This window comes from Passer montanus, unplaced genomic scaffold, assembly GCF_014805655.1.
Source record: "Passer montanus isolate IOZ18808 unplaced genomic scaffold, ASM1480565v1 scaffold32, whole genome shotgun sequence".
Taxonomy (NCBI): domain Eukaryota; kingdom Metazoa; phylum Chordata; class Aves; order Passeriformes; family Passeridae; genus Passer; species Passer montanus.
The window spans coordinates 1,828,497-1,848,215 of NW_024367930.1; positions in this window are offsets into that span (position 1 = coordinate 1,828,497).

A 19,719-nucleotide genomic window follows, 5' to 3' on the forward strand; every position below is an offset into this window, starting at 1 on the left:
ATATTAGAGATTCACTGTGCCTTAGCAGTAATCAGGCCCAAAAAAAAGGATTGCTGGATTTGTTTTCAACCTTGTCCAATTGCCTTTTTGCTCCTGGAAGTCCAGTGGTATTTTTCTACCCATTGTCTTTTGTCCATCCGACAACTTTGTGGAGCTGAAAGATAGCATTACTCAAATTGGAAAGAAGCATAATTTAATTCCTGCATTTCTACAAGAAAAGAAAAATAGCCTGTTCTAACTGTGAGGTGCGGGGGGTTGGAGGAGCACATTCAGTCAGTTCTCAAACTCAGCTGGAGGCAACCCCAGTAATCCAAATTTTCTGTGATACATGAACACTCTCCTCTGCAGTAACCCTTCATTTTACATTCCTATCTTTTTGGTCCATCTGTCTTTATACAACTCCTGTGTTCCTTGTTTATTTTCTGCACTACTCAGTTTTTAAATTCACACATTTTCCTTCATGTTCTTTCCTCCTTACTTGTTCCCAGAGTCCCATCTGTGAAATGGGAAACTGTGCATAGTCCACTCTGTCCTCTCTGCTGAACTGCCTCTTGTCTTCTGGTGAGTGAAAGAGGATCTTTTGTTTCCTCAGCTTTATGCTGATGGATTCATGCCACTGCACAGAAATGAAATGCCATTTCGTCTGCCTCTGTTCTTTCACCCAAATTTAAAGAGCATGTAGCTCTTTCTTCACTGTCTAATGGAAAGTAATTTCCTGTTAAAGATGTGAGGAATTTTTGTTTACACTCCTTGCTCTCTTTATGCAAGGAGAAGACAAACTCTCTCACTTTGTTCCTCTTTTCATAACCCTAAGGTTTATTGGAACGTTTCACTTCTGGTTCAAGTCTGCTTTCTTACACAGACTATGATGAACATCTCTATGTATTGTAAGGTTTTTGCTTGCTTTATATTAGGGAAATTATCTGGCTAAGGATTTCTGGTTGCTGATTTCTTTTGAATAATAATGAAAAGAACATTTTGGTTTCTCTTGAACTGTAATGAAAACTCTTTCTTAGTTCTTATTTCATGGTTCTTTTATGCACAGCTGAAAGATTCCTCACTTCCATGCACTCTTACTGATTTTTTCCATGCATGTTACTGTTTCTTCTCTTGAAACCCATACCATATAACAGAGAGTGGAAATGAAGAATCTTTCTCATAGAGCTCAAGGATTCATTCTTCCTCTTCTCATCGCTGTTTCAATTAGTATTGGCAACTGTTGTAAAAAGTTATGGTTGGGAGGTTTTAATATTCTCTTTGCCTGTTTTTTAAACATTTTACTGTGCATAGTATTTGTTTTCCCAGGAACACTGTGATGTTCCAGTTTTGACATTCAAGGGTGACCTTGAACTGTAGTTTCAGATGCTTTACATACAAGTAGAAAAAAAGTAGAACATTTGTGATCATTTGTGTAACAGAGCAGCCAGTGAAAATGTGGGGTGTGGTGTTTTGGTTTCATATTTGGAATGAGTCTTTGGCATAGAATTTGAGAAATACATATGAGAAAGTAAAATTGTGGTAAGGTAGAAAATGCTATTGTGGTAGCGTATATGTGTCTACCTTGTTAAAAAAAAAAAAAAAGTATTGTTTCAGTATTGCTGCGGCACTGGGGCAAAGCTATTGAAGGATATAATTTGAATTATTCTGGACAATATAAAAACAGCTGGCAAAATATCCAAAGATAATATCTTCCATTATATAAATAACTGGTTTTATAGATCAAGACTTTAAAAATAATCCCTTGGGAAATGAGATGCTGAATTTCAAAGCAAGTAAAGATTTTTAAAAAGCCTTTTGATATATTCATTGATATATTTATATGAACAACTCAGATGGTCATCACTGACACAACTGCCTCCTACTTTCCAAAAGCCACTTGAACCTGTTTATTCCTCTCTTGCTAAAAAAGGAGATAAAAATTATGTTGGGAAAAATAGAGAAAATCAACTCCATTTGTTTCATTTTTCCTCAATCTGTTGAAAGAAATAGTACTTGCTGACCCAAGCATTTCTTCCAGATCTGTACATGTGAATCCTGTCAGAGATGATAGTTATGATAAAGTGAAGGAATAAAATTCTTCTTAATATCTTTGATATTTTCTGACAAGTCAACTTTACATCTATGATGGTATTCCTTTCTTGACAAGCAGTGTTTATAGGTAGCTTTGATTGGTATCTCCCATTTCTACAGCCTTCTGGAGATGAGTTGGTTCTAAGCTACTTTGGCCAAATCGCAATTTTCATGTGGGCCTGGGAGTTGAATATCCCATACCAATTTAGATTCAGACCAGGTGGTATGCAGATTAACCTATTGTTTCAGAGACACTTGACATTATTTCCTGCTCAAATACATAATTCATGTAAGCCCTGCCACAGGTAGCCTTTAACATTTTTTCTTTGATTTCAGTAAGAAAAACTAACATTTCTATTTCAAGCAGCTACTTAGCTGTAAAAACCTTCTGGAAGTGACCCTCTGGGGCAAAAGGATTCCCAGAAGCTCCTTACCTACAGCAGACCTCCTCTTGATGTGTATGTTCAGTCACAAAATGATGTGAGTCAGCAGTCATACTCCCCAGAACTGTCCAGCCAAGTTTTGCATGTTTCTACAGATGGAGACTCAATCACTTCCCTGGGGAGCCTGGACCAGTGCTCAGTCACCCCCCCTTACAGTGAAAAAGTGGTTCCTGATCTCCAGATAGTCTCCCAGGTTTCAGTTTGTGCTTGTTGCCTTTTCTCCCATCACAGAGCACCACTGAAAAAAGCCTCACTCTGTCTTCTGAGGTACACTGCTTGCTGCTGACCTCCAGCTATACTTCATACTACTGATCACCACCCTTTGGGCCTGAATGTTCAGCGAGTTCTCAGCCAAATTTACTGTCTGCTCATCCAGCCTCTTCTTCATCAATTTTCATATGAAGATCCTATGGGACACAATGTCAAAATGCTCTCCTGACAGGTTGGCAATATCTACTCCTCTCCCCTCAACTGCCAACCTTTTCATTTTATTGGAGAAGGTTATCAGGTTGGTCAAGTATGATTTCCCCTTTGTAAATCAAATTGCCTTCTTCTTCTCCATGTCCCTGAAAAGCATTTCCAGAATTAATTGTTTCATGACCTTACCAAGAATTGAGGTGATGCTGAAAAGTCTGTAGTTCTCTGGGTCTCCCTTCTAGTCCTTCTTAAAAACAGGACTGACATTTTCTTTCCACCAGTCACCAGGCACTTCTCCCAGCTGCCATATTGTTCAAAGATAATCGGGACCATTCTTATATCTCATGACAAAAGATGTCATCGCATCCCCCAGCTCCCTTAGTGCTTGTGGGTGCATCATACTGGGGCCCAGGGATTTACATATATCCTTAATTTGCTTAAGTGTTCTCCAACCTGGTCTTCATCCAGCAATAGCACATCTTCTTTGCTCCAGACTTTCCCCCTCGTCTGTGGGGCCTGGGATCCCTGACTGCAAAGCCTTTGATAAAGACTGAGGCAAATGTGGCATTCAGTACCTCAAATTTTTCTGTCTTGTGTCTTTCCCATTCAGCATCATCTCTGCATGATTGGATACTGTCCTATGTCCTCCCAGGCTGCTCATCTCTACTTTTCTCTTTTGTATACTTCCTATTCACACCTAATCTTTGCCAAGAACTTCTTGTTTATCCATGCAGGTGTTCTGGCATTTCTACCAGGTTTACTGCTTGTTGAGATAGACCACTCTTGAGCTTGAAAGGGGTGGTCCTTCAATATCAATATTTGTTTGGACCTGTCTTCCACTCGGGGCCTTATGTGAAGAGATCAAAGAGTATTCTCTTGTTGATGCACTACATGATCTCTTAGCCAGGGTATATGCAAGTGGGTCTCAGGTCAGAATCTAGGACTTCTACCTTTCTGCCTTGAAAAGAAGGGCCTGAATCACCATGAGGTTGTCAGCCTTGCTGTCTTCCGATGCTGCTCAGGTCGCACAAGGACATGGGGTCACACAAGGACACTGGTTTTCACAGATCCATGCTTCTATGAACTAACCAGCTGTGTGGGCTGACGTGTGTGTGCTGGATGAAGGAAAGGATAAGAAAGGGGGAAAAGGAAATGAGCAGTAGAATGGTGGTATAAGTAAGATATTGGCATTCCAAATGTCAAATAAAAGACAACTGTTATCTTCTATCTGCAGAATTTGGTGGGCATTTTTTTTCTTTTTTTCTTTTTTTCTTTTTCTTCTTTCTTTTCTCTTCCTTCCCTTTTTTTGATTGGCTTGACTACTCACAGTAATTTTTAAGAACCACCTCTTTCTCTTTGGAACCACCCTGCCATAACTTATTAATTTGTCAAAAGTCTGCCTGGACTTTGCTCACTAATCAGAATCATGATGTTTTTATTTTCATTTTTTCTGACTATTTTCTGAACCAGAACTAATAAAAGTCTACTTATGTGGTCTGTTTTCCTGGCACTTGAACAGTGGGACAGAAATAGCTGAAAACTGAGAAGAATATTTTCATAAGTACTTACTCATATATAAAGATACCTAGTTTGTATTAGAAAATACACTAAACAAAGGTACTAGGACTCCTGCTATCCTGACTCATTCAATTTCTATTAATGACTCTCAATGACAAGATTCAGATTTTAGATCTAAAAGTGATGATTAGCTCAAAGATTCTAAAGAGTATAACTCTAGAAAATTCAGGGAAATTCTGAATTCTTTATTAGACTTAAATGATTAAATTGATTTGAATAATATTCCTATTGTCATCTAAACAGTAGTGGGCTTACCTGAATCTAGCATCTGTTCCTTCAATTTTCATAGCAGAAAAATTTTCATAGCAGAGCTGGAATATAATGTCTCTTTTTATAGGAAATGGTTACAGTATTAACAACAGCATAGGGTTATGATTATTAAAATCAATCACTGTTAAATCTGTTTGTTTTTTTTTTCTTTTAACACACAAATTCTCTCTGATATGGAAAGAATGTTCTCATTTAATTAAATTAGGTTACCCAGATAATTGATTTTTAGAGAAAATAAGTTAATTTTATTCCAGTGCTTTGAAATTATGGGTGAAAATTTTGTTTCAACTTGACAGTGTACATTAGTTGTGTTCTAAGTGATTCCTACCATACAGTCAAAACAAATTTTAAATTATTTCATAGGATAGGTACTCAAAAAGCAAGTTCCTGCTCCACAGAGTAGGGATTGTAACAGAGTCCTCTGTTGTTAATGGTTAGTAAATGAGAGGCTGGAAGTGCTGAATTAAGACCTACTCCAAGACATCTTGTCCTGCTTTGGTCAAATCTAGGCTTCTCTTCAATGAAGACTGTTTCAAGCAAGTAGAACCAAAGTTTTCTTCTTTGGCCTACTGTCCTTTAACAACCTACGAGAGCGGACACTGTCTAACTCAATTATGTGTGACCTAGGACTGATTTAATTCAATTCCACAATGGCAGAGAACCAAGTGTTGGACACCAACAAACCATTATTCCCACTGAAAAAATACCCTTATGTGGTACTATTCTTTGAGGAGGAACAACATGTGATTTTGTGCTTCTGTAGTAAAGAATCTGGCATGAATTTGGTCTGGGTTCATTCAATCAGTGATGTTGGCAAACTACAGAAGTTGTTGCCATTTGAATCTTATGAAGTGAAATGTAAAGGGTGGTTAGTTTTCTATACAGGACTCAAAATCTTCTTTGTTCTCTTTTAAGGATCCACATGGGTTAATCTGGGGTAAAGAGAATGTCCTCTGGACAGTGGCATAGATACATAATATATTGATTTTGTAAAAACAGTAATAGTTGTAAAACTTTAATGGGCTTTATGCACTGTATGATCTAACTGCAGGAAAAATTTTGTACCACATGCAAACGGAATTACATTAGAAAGAAGTAACATTAGAAAGAAGTAACATTTATTGCAAACTGCAATAAACTTGCCATTGTTTATAACAGCACATTTCATTTTAAATAGGAAATGGCATGGGAGAAGTGAAACAAAGCAGTGGGAACACATCTAAGCCATTAATTTTTGAATTAGTGGCTGGTCAAATTACACAATGGCTAGTCAAATTCATGAACAATTGAATGATCAAACATCAGGTGTGTTTGCCTTACTAAATTCATAGTTATAAATATATTAATGCAAATTTCTAACACCTACTTAACAAATGAAAAGGAGAGGAAGGTTCTCTGTCTTTTAAAAAGTGTTTGTATTTTCCTGGTGTTTTTTGTGCATTTTGGTGAAAAACTTTTTGATGCTCTTTGCTTGAGGCTGAAAACTGATACAGAGTTAAGTAGTAGAGGCTGTTAGTCTTGGAGGTTCCCTCAGCTGAGGAATAAGGGTTAAGTATATGTGATACAGGGCAGGCCTCCTGGGGGGCACCTAGTTGTGCCCGAGACTTCTGTTGACTTCGTATATGGAACTGGATGTTTTATCAAGTACAAGCAGGCTGAAACAGAGAGAAGGATTTTATCCTGCATTCATTGAAATCATCAGTAGTTCTCCTGAACTCATTAGTGTAGAAGGTAGCTCTAAGATATGCATTAGGAGAATGAATACATTTATAATTGTTATTTAATAATAGGTGAAAAATGAAGCCAGATAAAAAGGTTTTCTAGAGTTCTTTCATGCTACTCCTGCCAAGTGCTTTTCCAAGATGCTATCCTTTTTATATGTGAACTTAAACCAGTGGTTAATCCTCAACATTGGAACTGAAATGTGAGTAGTAAGGGCTGATAAATATGAGTTTCATCATTAGTTGCTTTTCACTTTCTCTTTGCATAACATTTTGAGAAATTCTGAATTATCCAATGAGTTGTGCTTTGCCTGAACAAGACCACCCACAACTGTGATATGATAGCTGCAAACAGATTTAGTAGAAGTTGTTGCACGTCAGTAAAAAGTAAATGAAATATTAATGATGTCATCTAAAGAAACAATGCATTTAATTCATGAAATATTTTCATCACTACAATGAAAGGATCATAGTAAAAATAATAAACTTCAGAAATATTAGATTCTTAAATAATCAATCCCTCTACATTGGGCAGTGTAAGAGTTAGTGATTATGTGGTTTGACCCTCATATGGTACATCAATCATGGCAATGCACTTTTCCTTTGCATCCAAGTAAAACCACTACTTCCCACGCAACATGTCATTACCATCACAATAGGATCTGCTTGGTAATAGCATTTGGAAGGGATCCTTCACTTTAAAGCACTGTTTGAAATCAAAGCTCCCTTCCTGTTGCAACTTAGCTTTAAAACAGACTTCTAGTGATCCTGGCAAATACAATGCTCTTTTTCTCTACCCTCCACAGTTCTGATTACATTCATTGCCTTTTGGCTATATTTTTTTAAATGGAAAACCAAAAACGTGGTTTTCCAGACCCTGAAGTGGTATTAAATTCTAAATTTCAGAGGGGAAAAAAGAAGAATTTTCCAATTGACATTTGCCTGTGTAATTTTGAAATCTCATAGTATGTCCTTTAATTGAAACCATTCAACAAGCTGCAAAAATCTCCAAAAATCTCCAAAGAATTAAACTGCAAAATTCTACTTTAATACAGCTGCATTATAGAGTAGTAAGCTGCAAAAAGTAAAAATCCAGAAAACACACTAACTCCACCTGTTGCGGTAAACAGTAGCAAATGGTATTCACTTACAGCCTTCACTGTTTGCCAACAAATTGTGCAAGAATTCCATCTCTTTTCCTTAATTTTAAATACTGAGTCATTAGTTGCTATGATTTGTACCCTCTCACATATTCAAAGGCTAATGTTGCAAAAGAAGATAGTTTGCTTTTATGTTTTGATCTTGCAGTACTCATGGCTGCTGGTTTTTGGCTATTATCAAACCAAGAGTATTAGAAATGAACTCAGCACTATGCTAAGTGGGAGGTCCACAAACATAATGGAAATAGTTATCTTTCTTAATTAGAAAGGATAAATATTTCCCTCCTTTCTTATGTTACAGCTGTTCTCCTAAATAGGATAAAATCCCCACTGGGCGTTTGGGACAGCCTAGCTGGAGGGAATCATTTGTATCTTAACAGAGAAAGGGCCTGCCTGAGGACATTCATGTTGTGCCATGTTTAAAGCTGTATCACTCTGATTCACAGTTGGAGCTGGATGCTCATTGAGGTCATTGACCACTTCTGAGAATATCCAACAACTGTGAATTCACATAAAGCTTCCCCACAAACTTATCTGCTGGTCAGGGAAATAAGAAATGGCTTAGGATAGTAGAAGCAGCTGTAATTTTCACAGCCATGTATTAGAACTGCACAGTCAGCTTATAAATGGAATTTGAATTTGTCTAGTCACCTGCCACTGGCCTTCTGGTCTTCTCCTCTTGGTGATTACTGAATTTTCATGGGTTTGTGTGTTCTATTTTTGTTTTGGTAATTTATTTGGTTGGGATTTTTGTTGTTGGTGGGTTTTTTTGTTTAAGTCCTCCACATTGTTACCCAGGTTAGTGGATGCTGCAGTAGGCTAATATAGTTGGAGAAAGCCCATACTTCTGTCCTAGACCAATAACAAAGTTGTGTACCAGGACAAGTGTCTATACCTGTGGACTAAAAAGGATACAAGCATGAAAATCATATGAGGTTGTGTTTATTGCTACAGTCATAACTATTGCTGCTTCCATAACAGCGTATTAATGGGCCTGTCTCCATGATGGGGTATTTTGGGAGTATCTCTTGTTTATTCATTTTGCTTTTTTTGTTGCTAGGTCCTTATGGACAGCAGAACGTGTCTGCATGTGACATGTCTACAGACTGAAGAGAAAGCAACAGCTTTCTATCATCAAAAAATGGTGAACGGAACAATTGCATTACTGCATTCTAATATTTATAAAAACAATGATTTTCTATAGTTTCTAATAAAGAGAAATGCCATGTATTTCATTATAATTATCCAAAATTACTTGGATACTTTGAGGTAATTGTTTCCTCAAACAAAGAAATGAAAGGAAAGCTTACTTAAGAATTTGTTGTTAGCTATGAGTGTCTGGTCTATAACAGAAAACCTTTCTATGACTACTTAACATGAGCCTAAGAATAGGGAAGCACTGCCTGGCTAGTGGGTGCTGATGGAAAGTGCACTTACCAGACTCTTGGGAAACACAGTATAAACCCATATTGGTGGAGAACTTGACCCTCAGGGGAGCTGGTCTAAGGCGTATACCTCTCAAGAGTTCTGGAGCAAAGCACTCTCTCTGTAAAGTTGTGAGAGGGCATAGCAGCCAGAAAGAGACAACTTGCTGTTAAGGACATCAGACTGATCTGCCCATTCATTGCAGTTTTGGATATGAAATATGAGTGCTGCAACTGGACAGGGAGCTATTTCAGGAGTTTCAGCACAGAGGCTATTGCTGGCATATTCTGGGAAAAAGGCAGTATTGCCTATGGGATTGTTTAGGTTTCCCTAATCCATTTTCAAAATGTTTTGCTCCTCTTCCAGTGTATTTCTCGTTATTTAAAACTATTTATTTGACTTGCTGCTTATAAATAGGAAAGTATGGCTCATTGAGTACCTTACAATATAATTTAATTGCCAGACTGCTGGATAATGGTTTGAATGTTTTATTTTGCACCTTTCAAAACTCTGTTGCTATTGCCTCAGCCCTGCTTCATGCTAATCAGCATCCGGCTGAAAGGTTAGGTTTGCAAAAAGAGAGGTCAATAGTGGAGGGTGAATTGGGTAGTTTGCACTTCTTGTGGTTTTTAATGAAATTTGCCTTGTGTGGATGAATCATCAGGGAAAAATTACCTGACCTGAAAAAGGGGTGAGCTGGGAGATGACAGGCTGCTGACAGTTAATTGGGGTATGCAGGGCAAGACTGACAGAAGAATTTCAGAAGGATCCAACAAGACTGAATGACTGGTCAATAAAACAGCAGATTAATTCAGTGTGGACAGAAATATAGTGATTCACAGAGCAGAGCAAAATAATCCCATCTCTACCTCAACTTAAGGGCAGTGACAGCGGAAGGACACTGGCCTAGTCAGATCTTTGCCCCCACCTAATAAATCTTCTCTATTTTTCCTTTTCCTGGCAAGGGTAAGACCACAAAGACTGTGACTTTTTACTCTGTAAACTATATGAATTCACATCAATTTTAAAAAGTAAAAAAAAAAAAAAAAAAAGGAAAAACAAATTGCCTGACCCTGGGTTCATAAAGAGTTACAGGCTTCGGTTAAAAGTTATAGAAAAGCTTGTCCAAATCAATTTCTTCTTGCAGAGCCTTTATTGTTCTCTTCTTTATGTACATCTTTGTGGGAGAAGGAAAGTCGAACAGAAGGTGTCTTTCCTATATCATGTGTGTCAGTATCTGACTCTAGGAATTTACTTCATCCTTTTTTCTCCTCAGTTCAGAGGAGAAGAGAAAGAAGGGAGTGTTTAAACCACAGTGACATCCTCTGGTATACAGACTACCTAATTGTCTTCAGGTTTTTTTTTGAAAGAAAGGGTACTTGTGTACAACTGGAGTAGGGAGAGAGTAATGTCTTCAAGAAGAGGCAAAACAAAAACTGAGTCAGTCCAAAAATCATGTAGTGTTCTTGGTTTAGGCGGTTTATAAGCTCAGAGTCAGAATACATTAGCTAATCCAGAGAGTAGCATCTACGCTGGCTTGTTTGGCCTACTCAAAGAGGAGTTTGTACAGTCTGTGATTCTCTGTGCTTATATTTTGGGATTCTGAGTTTAGTCTGGGTTAGAAAACTTGAGCTGGACTATGAACTCTTAAAAAGAGCACTCCAAACATTTCAAATGTTCAATCTTGAGTGTCATTTCCTTTCTCCAGAGAATGTGGTTTTCCTAGATACAAAGTTTAGTACAAGCCTCAATGTGGCGGACCACTAAGGTTAGGATCATGACTTTTATCTTTAAAAAACATTTTATAGCATTCTTAGCAGCAATCAATACTATGGGATAGAATGCTTTATGATTTATTGCAGTCACGAAACACACACGACTAAGTACATCCTGAGTTGCTTTGCAGATGACAAACTGGGTAGGAGTGTTGATCTGCTGGAGGGTCAGAGGGCTCTGCAGAGGCAACTGGACAGGCTAGATTGATGGGCTGAGAGCAATTGGATGAGATTCAACATGACCAACTTCCAAGTGTTACACTTGGATCACAACCCCATGAAGAGCTACAGGCATGGGACAGAGTGGCTGGAAAGCTGTCAGGCAGAAAAGGTGTGGGGGGCTGGTCAAGAGCAGCTGAACATGAGCCAGCAGTGTTCTGAAGAAGGTTGATGGCATCCTAGCCTGTATCAGTAACAGCGAAGCCAGGAGGACTGGGACACTGATAGTTCCTCTGTACTTGATACTGATAAGGCTGTGCCTTGAATCTTGTGTTCAGTTTTGTATCCTATACTTGAAGAAGCATCTGAGGGAGTTGGGATTGTTTAGTCTGGAGAAAAGGGAGACCTTACTGTTCTCTACAACTACCTGAAAGGAGGGTGTAGCCAGGTGGGGTTGGTCACTTCATCCATGTAACAAGTAATAGGACAAGAGGAAATGTCCTCAGGTTGTAGCAGTTGAGGTTTAGATTGGCTACTACCAATATATTCTTCATTGAAAATATTGTCAAACACTGGAATAGGTTGCTTGAGGAAGTGATTGAGTCACTGTTTCTGGAGGTATCTAGAAGATATGTAGATGTGTCACTTAGGGACTTGATCTAGTGGTGGACTTGGCAGTGATGGATTAACAGTTGGACTCAATGACCTTAAAGGTCTTTTTCAATGTAAACAATTCTATGATTCTAACTTCATGTACGACAGAATTTTCCAGCCACTTTGGTGTAAGGCTTCAGAGCATAACAGTAACATCAGTAGGATGGTGCAGGGCTCCAAAGCATAGCATTAGTAGGATATGCTAATTTTCTCCACAGTTCTCTTAAATAGTTATGATTTTTTTTTTTTTTGCATTCACCTACTGTTCCTTTTTTGAGGGAAGTATGAGAATTTTTTTATGTGGTGAACCAAAATTAATTTGGTATTTAATCAAAAGTCATTGCTGTTCCTTTGTAATGTAAGTTTTCATTGTTGTTTTCATAATAGGTATACTAGATAACCAATGTGTATCTGATGTAGACAAACAGAAAAAATTGATGACAAGTGGAAGTGTGTTTCTAATTGTAGTGGGAGATTAAATTGGCTTCAAGTTATAATGTTTATGCAATATAAGTTATTAGATAGGCTAAAGTATTGCCAGTAGCTGAATCTTCTATAATTGGATAGAAACTTAGCTATACCACAGACTGGGTTGCGTCTTTTTTTGTGTGCTCATACACATTGTACACACAGAACTATTTACATAAAGCAGTCTCTGAACCTAAAAGTTACTCCAGATAGTGTTAAAAAGGTGTTGGAGTAAATGGCACTTGAGAAGTTCACATTTTTTTTGTTCATTTCTACCTCTTCCAGGAAGTACTCTGCCTCTCAAGTTGCATCAATTCCTGTGCTTGGTTTTTAACTTGAAATTTTCAGTGATCCATATTCAGGCTAATCCCACATTCTTTCTCATTTTAGTGAGCTCTGAATGTAAGCAAGATAAAGAAAAAATAGAGTAAATGATTTGCATGGTATATCACAGGCAATAAAGCTATGCATACATTTCTCTGAACTGAGTACTACGACAGCAAGAGAATCCTTGTACTAAATCACATGTGAATGTTAAACTCTATTTTAAGAGATCTGGTACACTACAGAAACATTTCAGTCAGTGAAAGGACATCTTTGTAAACAGAGTATATACGAACTATGCTCTGAATACCAGTAGGCTTTCGGTGTTACCTTGAAGAACCCATCTAATTTCTGACTGAAAATCAGATGCAGGAACGTTCACTTCAGAGAGATGTTGTGAGGTCTAATATTGTTTTCTCCAAAAATCTTTCCTGTTTGTTGCTGAGGGCATACCTTGGAACATACCTCAATAGGAAGCTAATTGGTTTCTAAATGCATAACATTTACCCTAAGTCATGAATCCATCCCCCACAGATAGTGATTTCTCAGATATTGAATATTGATCAGAGAAAAAAATACTCAAAGGACTTTTACTCAAAGGATTGTTATTCATGGATTTGAAGAGTAATTTTAAGGTTTTAAAAGTTACCATTAATTAAAACCCAGTAGATCTGTTCTCTTTATTGTGTTTTATTTCTTTGTACATATATCCACATGCTTATGCTTTCTAGTTTGTTCTTGTACTTACTTCCTATGATTGTCTATTTAAGAGTAACAATTTTTTTGCTATGGCTTCTGAGAAGAGGCTACATTTTGAAACAGTTTCTCTAGAGAAATAAAGAAACAGCATTTGAATTTAAACATCAGTTGTGGTTTTAAGGTCATACGGTATCTAAGAGGTGCTGCTGTTGAAAAACAATTCCGATAACAAACTTAAATTAACTTTTTATGCTGGTGTTGCAAACATATTGCTATTCTGTGAAAAGCTAACAGAAGAAGAAAAAGAAATTATCCTAAGATACTGATTTTGAAATTTGACTGTGAAGAAAGAACAGTGGTTGAATTCTGATGGTAGTGGCAGCAAATCAGTTAGAAATAGCAGTTAAAAAGGAAAAATGGAAAGCTGAAAAAGAAATGTATCCATTAAGCTTAAAAGTCTTTGGTGCACTGTTATGAATATTGGTATATGTGCCATCACAGATATACTTTGTGAGTATCAATGTTTGTGAGTATAAATGGGCTGCCTGTTAGCCCAGCATGGCAGACAAATTTGAAGTAAGACAAGCAGTTTTCCATAAGGCTCTTTCAGATATGTTACTGCATAGATATGGAATTTCCCAGCTGTGCAGTGCTCCCTGTACACTGCTCAGTTCAGTCTGCCTATCTCTTGTCATTGGTGATGGCAATATACTCCATTCCCTTCAAGTACAAAGAATTTAGACAGACTTGGAAGAAACTAGTTTTCAATTAATTGTTATGCTGAACATTCATTAGGAATTCTCCATTAAGCACTGGTAATGCCTCAATACCCAGTTTCTCATTCTTGCATATCATCACAAATAAGAAGAATTATTAACACATAATGGTAATTTACTAGCTACAGGAATGGTGGAGGCAAAGCAAATCTTTGTTGTCTCATACCAAGGATTCCAGGCAGTATAGACCTTAAAAAATAATTAAACAAAATCCTGAAACTACTGTAATCAATGTATTTTTTTACTCTCATGTTCACATTCAGTGCTAACATGATTTAAAATATATATTTATTTGTGTAAACTGTTTTAAGGGAAATATTGAGAAAATACTTTTAGGTTTAGCTACTAGGATTTGAATGCATTACCCATTAAAATTTGATTTTGTTTTTACTTCTGGCACTCTTAAATTGGGTAACCTCAGGCAAATCATGGCATCACTTGGAATCTGGGATTTCCATTTTTACAATGCAGATAACCTTGCTTAGTTCCACCTTTCTTCTATTTTCTTTTGACCTTTTTTTAAAAGTGTTTTGCTTTTACTAGCCTCTTATGAGACAATATTTTCTTGCACTGTGAATATGCAGAACTTGCACAGAGATTCTAATGAAGATTGATATGTCTAAGTATTAATACAATGTAAAAAACCCCCAATAATTATTTTTGATCTTTCATATCTCCTATCTACTCCAGTGAATCTTTTCTTTAGTAGGCTTTTTTGCCATTTGAAGGGTTAAATAATGTAAGAGTTTTACCTTCTGCAGTTTGGTTTTCTCTGCTGTGTTCCTTACTGGGGTGCTAAGGGAACTGGTCAAGAGAACATAGAGCAAAGCAGTAGATATTTGTACATATATTGAAGACTTTTGGGATGGTATTCAGGTCCCTTTGAAATCAGTGAGAATTCAATGGCAATGCTCTCTCTGTTTAAATGGAGTAAGGATTTCATCTTGTTTATGGTCTTACAGGGATGTGTTGGATTCCAGAAAAGGGCAGTACTTCAGTTAAATGTTTCAGCAGTCCAACTCTCAATCCAGCTGCATTCAAATCCTTAATTTTTCAGTTAGATGTGAGGCTGAGTAAATGCTCAGAAAATAATAAAAGTTTGCCTTTCCAGCTCAGCTGTGACAAGGAAAGCTATTTAAAAAATCATTCAGGAAGGAGGGGAATCTCACACGTATTTTTTCTTAATGTGGAACAAAACACAGTAATTTTACATTTTAAATATTTTTCCCTTGTTCAGGAACACTTAGTAAGAATATGTGCAGTTTTGGCTGCATTTTAAGAGATAATTCACTCAGATGAGCTCTTGCTGTGTAGCGAGATCACTGCTGATAAGATATGGGATTATTATATACTATCTAGCCCAAATCAGGGTTTTATGTATGTTTCCTTGTGTGAAGGGAGTGGGGGTGGGACTTCCTGCTCCTGTAGCATTTCCTGAGCATTTCCTGCTTTTCACAAAACAGCAGGCAGCAGGTACACCTACAGGAACCATCAAACACAATTGGCCAAAAGCCATGAAGTTTGTCCTGTTTTCTTCACCATGGTGTTAAAAATCATTCATTAAATATATCTCCAGAGAACATAAGGATCATCAGAAAAGATATTGCATACTCTTTTCAACTCAGTAACCCAAGGGATCTCCATAGTTGACTTGCCAATTATTATTGCCAAGGCATGAGCAGAGATCTTTGTAGAATATAGAGAGAGGTCAATATATCCTTTAGACCAAGACAAGGTGTATTATAATCATAATGTCTCATATAGGGTTATATTCTATACATACATGTGTACACATAAATAAATCCCCAGAAGTTCATGCAGTCATAGATATTTTTGCTATCTCTTTATAGTGTGTAGCTTTAGTTTTAAGAAGACAAACATTTGATATCAGGTATTCAAAAGAATTTCTACCATAAAGTGTCACACTGTGTGGGGTGGAACTCCAGTTCTCACAGCAAGTAACAGCCAAATTCAGATCTGAATTCAGTTTCAAGCTTAGAAAAATAGTGAGAATCAAGGATGTTTTCATGTGTGTCAGACTTTTAAGCTAAAGTCTCCTACACATGCTTTATGCAAGTACTAAATAACTCTGTATTTTATAAATTAAGTAGGTGGACATGATGTTAAGAAATTATTAACTGGCAGTTGGCAGGTGTACCTTATAAAGATGATGAAGAAGTACAGTCAATATAAGTACAGTCAAGAATTTCACAACTCAAGCACGTAGGTGTGCACATGAACAAAATTAGGCATTAAGTAGAAAAGTAGTAAGAAATTATAATGTTATAAAATATGTTGACTGTTTAATTTGTTTCCCATTCCTTTTTATTCTCTGGGTTGCAAAGCAAAAGTTTGTCCACACTTTGAGAAGTTAATGATCACTGAATGACACAAACAATATAAGTGGGACAAGGGCAAAGGTGCAATTAAGATTTTTTTTCAGTACTTGATCAATTATGTGTTACTTGATGGGATAATATATGGTGATAAAACACAAGCAACACTTTAACTTTTAGGCAGCTGGAATCCAGCATGACATGGTGCACTTCTTGCAGTGCAACTACCATGGAAAAAAAGGTTAGAGATGTAAGAAAAATGCAAATGACTATGCAGACAGTTTTTCCTGCTCTCTTGATTTTTTGCTCTGAAAGAGAAAGAAAGAAAGAACAAAAGAAAGAAAGAAAGAAAGAAAGAAAGAAAGAAAGAAAGAAAGAAAGAAAGACCGATTATTATTTTTACCTCATACTTGATTTATTTGATGCAGTTCTGTTTTGTTTTCAGTTTTTTTGCCAAACTGGGGAAATGTTTTGTTTCAAACTAATTTGGGTAGATTTTTTTTTTTTTCTAAATTGTGGGAGGAGCAACATAGAAACAAGGAAGAAGCAAAACTTTTTATCTGGTCAAGCCTTTAAATTTTTTTTTTTTATTTGAACTTTGGCAATTTTCTAAACAAAGTTGTCACTTCAAAATGAAAACAAATTAGTTTTTTTAGAGAAAAGATTAAACTTCTCTGAAATTAAAACAATCCACAAAAATAAATTTACCACAAACAGAATAACACTTGTCTAATGATAAAATTTCTTTTTTTTAATTTTTTTTTTTGCTTCTTTAGCAAAGCACATATTAAAGTACTCAAAAACTGCTCTAGTTCTGTTTGGTTTTAGTTTAACTCCTGGCTGACAACAATCTTACTGTTGTTAAAAGTTTCCTTGTCTTCTTCTTTCCCCCCTTTCACCTTTCTTTCCTCTTTGATTTTTTTCCATGCTGCTTCTTAAAAATGTAAATTTTCAAAGAATAATCAATGGAAGTATCAAAGAAGCCACAGAAAGTCTGTCAACACTGTGGAGCAGCACAGCTGACATGGCTCTGTGTTAGGTTTCTCCTTGAACTCGACCCACCCATGAGCTGCAGTGAGAAGAATATGGTGACTCAGAAAGGACTCCTGGAGGGCTGCTTGCTGGGTAAACCAAAGGGGAAAGCTAGAGAGCAAGTAATATCTCTATTGAAATGTTCTCAGTCACATTGTTTCCACTGTCTTGAGCAGAGTACTATTGTCTTCTGTACAATATCACATGGTCCTTTCACACCATGTCAGGTTTACACCCTGCCAGGCAGCACAGAGCTGTCACGCATCCTCTTCCTGCATAAGCAAACAAAGTTTAAGTTTGGAAATATTGCTCTACTACAATATCTATCTGTTATTTAGAGAAAACACAAATATAACTAATTCTAAGAAAGGACCCCTCATAACAGTCTGTTTTCCCCATGTTTTCTCTTGAGCTTTGCTACTCCATACCTCAGGTATTCACTGGGCTGCACTCCTACTGCTCTTTATGCCTGAGTCTAGCAAGGGGTTTCTGTGAAGCTTGATGTGGGGAAGAATGTCAGATGAAAATAGATGGAGTTCAGGTATGGTGTTTTCTGAGAAGAGTTTTAGTGCAAAGCCAAAGCAACAGACTTCAGTGCAAGATTACCCCTCATTGCCTTTCAATTTTATTTTTTTCACCCTTTCCTTGGTACAATGACCTAATTGAGATGCTGGAAGCATTACAGTGGAGCGGTCATAAACTATAGAAATCCCACTCCTCATTTCCTGTCCTTTTTCAAGTTTGTAGAAAGCCTATAAATTACAGTAACCTCTACAAAAAATAAAGATATGTTCAATATTAAAGGAAATTCAATAATAAAACCCAAGATATTGTTATTCATTTTGTTTTTGCAGTAAAGATTTTGTAAAATATGGGTGCAACAATACTGTTTCCTTTTAAGATTCATCATAACCCACCCAAGCAAACTTGATTCAATTTGGGATCTATTTATGTGTTTTTCAGTTTGCGACCTCTTGGCTGTCCAAATAGAGTTTCAGAGCCTACACTTAAGCTTCTGTTCATTTATAGCTTGGTCTTAATTACAATAATATTGAATTGTTTCAATCAAAATCTCCATTGTTATGACTAGGATGGATGTGGGGATCAAAACGAAACCTTAGGAAAGAAATTAGAGAGCTTGTTGTTTAATCTCATAAACTGAAGCCTGGAGGAAAATGTGTAATGGACCTTTATAAAAGCATGGCAGAGATGAATTCTAGGGTCAGAAAAGGGGTGCTTAAGCTCAAGGACAATGTTGGCCCAGAAGAAAAAAAAAAAAACTGACTAAATTTAGGCTGGAAAAGGTTCCTCTGATGGTAAGAATATTCTGCTAATAGTGTTCTGGAATTGTCTTTTAATTTTAGGAGCAAGTCTCAGGCCAAACCCAACTCATTAGAGTTTGAATTGCTTTCTGACTGGGATTAAACAATCAGCTTGCATTAGCAGAGGTCTTCTCTGGAGGCAGTTTCTTTTCCTGTATTCAACTTTTTTTTTTTAATAACAAAAATTGTAAAAGTTTGTAAATTGGGAGCTTAAAACATTTTTTTTTAAAGACACAGTATTCAGAGATTTATGTAAGAGTAATATGAATGAAAAGATTAGCTGAAAGAATGCATGATTGTTTGGAGTTCGTTTCTGGCATTATATTAAATAAATCTTGATTGTATGATATACTTTGTATTGCTACATTCTTGTGTGAATGCTCTAGATAGAACTGGTAAGTCATTGAAAGATATAGTTGGAAAATACAAAGGACATTTATGTTCCTTTCAATACCTCATGTACTTAATTCAAAAATAGACTCTTGCTATGACACAATCTCCTGGATGTGCTGCGGTTTGTGGTCATAGTTTAGTAGCTTTGGATTGCATCCCAAGGTGCATTGAAACAGTTTAGGTGTAACAAATGCTACCCTGTTTCCAAATAAAGATCTGCTTCCCTGTGGTTCTCACCTTGAAACCTTTGAAGACATGACCTTTCTGAACTTGTTTGTGTGCAAGGATGCTTCTGGGTATACCACAGAAAAATTTTTTGCTTTTAACTAGTAAAGACTATGATACCCCATGCATTGCCTTGCAGTCCATAATTCCTGAGTCAAACATTTGGGTTTCTCTGGGCTTGGTTATGCTTTTTTCCAGGTTCTGATATGTAACAGTTCACTTTTGGAAGTCTTTGTTATGTGCAAAGCTTGCTTAGATTGGGACAAAACTTCCATTCATATGGGTTTTTTCACTGCTTCTTTACCTCAAATGAAGCAGCAATATTTTGTGTAAACTGCAAATATGTGGCCTGCAAAAGTTAATGAATACATGTTAAAAGTCAGGTTTTCTGAATTTGGAAGAACTAATGAAAACCTGCCACTTGAAAGCCCAAAGATATTGAAAATAAGCATTTGTGCCTGGGTCAGGGGAG